Genomic DNA, 2368 nt, shown 5'->3' with positions numbered 1-2368 from the left:
GTGTTTATGTATAAAGCCAGGAGCAATTTATTACCTGGTGGAATTCAAAAACTATTTAATGAAAGGGAAGGGGGATACAATTTAAGGGGTCAGTTAAATTTAAAAATTCATGCTATACGTACAACCAAAAAAAGATTTTGTATTTCCATAAGTGGGGTAAAACTATGGAATAATTTAAGTGTGGACATAAAAAATAGTAATAGAATTGATGAGTTTAAACATAAATATAAAGGTATGTGTCAATCAAGATATATGCAAAAACAGGCTTAATGATTAATCAGATGGAACATTGTGGGTGTGGTGTATGAATGTTAACACTACAGGTATGTAATAATTCTTTAGTATATTACTTGTGTGGTGTAGAAGATAATTATCTAAGAATGTAATTATGTAAGAATGTTAACACTGTTATAATTTTTTAGTATATTACTTGTGTGGTGTAGAACAAAATTATTTATGTAGAGATACTGCTTGCAAACCAATGATGGTAAGATGATGTCATGGGGTAGGACTGGATAAGTCTGACTTCTTCCTACTCCATTCAAGCATGTACTAGGTATAAGCAAATTGATAGTGGATTAGCATTTGTTGGATATGTGTAAAATTATGTGTGTTGACATATCGACTGTCTTTACATGCTTGAAAGAATAAATCAATCAATCAATTTTTTGGGGGGGGGAGGGTACGTGCAAATTTAGCCTGCACGTTTGTGCAGGCTAAATTACCCCCATTGTATTGAAGTGTAGCTATCAATACAATATTTGACTCTAAAATCAAGTGGTAAACAAGATTAAACTATTTGAAATGGGTTTCATTGTATTCATTGTATTTCATGTGTTCCCTTACATTTCCAAAGTGACATGCAAAGTTGACTAAATAATTAAGTTTATGAACAGTCAAATAACTATCTGTGGTGGACTTTCAGGCATCCTTTCTAAGTGCCAGGGATAACAGTTTTGTTTATTAAATATAAATCATAGACCTATTTCAGGAACCTGAAAAAAAAAAATCAGTTTAAAGTCACTTTGTATAACTAACGGTAAACCTGTAATGATGGATATTGCCAATATGATTAATAAACATATATTATATAAATGTTTCAGAAGTATATACAGTGGGTACGGAAAGTATTCAGACCCCCTTAAATTTTTCACTCTTTGTTATATTGCAGCCATATGCTAAAATCATTTAAGTTCATTTTTTTCCTCATTAATGTACACACAGCACCCCATATTGACAGAAAAACACAGAATGTTTGACATTTTTGCAGATTTATTAAAAAAGAAAAACTGAAATATCACATGGTCATAAGTATTCAGACCCTTTGCTCAGTATTTAGTAGAAGCACCCTTTTGAGCTAATACAGCCATGAGTCTTTTTGGGAATGATGCAACAAGTTTTTCACACCTGCATTTGGGGATCCTCTGCCATTCCTCCTTGCAGATCCTCTCCAGTGCTGTCAGGTTGGATGGTAAACGTTGGTCGTCATGTTTAACATGTCATTTTGCTTCAGTGGCATTTTGGTCTGTTTCACCCAGATAGATGAGTCGGTGTGAAAATGTGGGAAAGATGGTCAAAAATGTGATTTAATGTGCTTCTCTTAAAAGCAGTTGTAGGTTTGGTGGTTGAATAAAAATGGGAAGGAGAAAGCTGTGTGACCACACAAAGCAGTTTTGAGTTTTGAGATTCAGTAAATTTGCCACTTCCCCTTTTTTTAACTGTCTTCTTTTTTATGTGGTGTCAAATCTGTGAAAAAGAAAACATTTGTTTGTACATGACCCGGTTGTACTTTTCCTCAGATGCCTGGTAATATCTAACATCTTCAGAATGAATCTAAATGGTAAATCATAATAATGTGGTTTATGATGACATATGAGTGCACTTTTCAAAGTACTCTACATCAGGATATTTCATTCTGACTGACAAGATGTACTTAACATGTACTTACCAAACAAACAAAAACACTATCTTTATAATAATGACCCTCATCAGTCAAATTAAATATTCTTCATATTTTATATTAGAAAACCAGACAGGAAAATGTTGTTTTTACTGCGCCAACCAAACCAGTGCTTTCAGATGAAGACTTTTAAAGTGTAGGTGAAAACTAAAAATCGACAGTATGAATCTTTCATCACAGGAACTCACAGGAATTGCACATTAAATAGTTTATTATTGAAAGAAAAGTGGATGAATAAATCAATTATAAAACAAACACAAGTGAGAATACATGGAGGACTGCAGACTTAATCTAAACGATATCCGGGACTCACCGCTCAGCAGGGAGGGATTTCATTCATGAAGTGCTGGAGGAAGAAATGGGAGGATGTCTGACCTTCGCTCCCATACTTATGTCTGTGACAGGAGG

The sequence above is a fragment of the Monopterus albus genome, unplaced genomic scaffold (assembly GCF_001952655.1).
Source record: "Monopterus albus unplaced genomic scaffold, M_albus_1.0 scaffold89.1, whole genome shotgun sequence".
Lineage (NCBI taxonomy): Eukaryota > Metazoa > Chordata > Actinopteri > Synbranchiformes > Synbranchidae > Monopterus > Monopterus albus.
Note: the sequence above shows the minus strand (reverse complement) of the source record.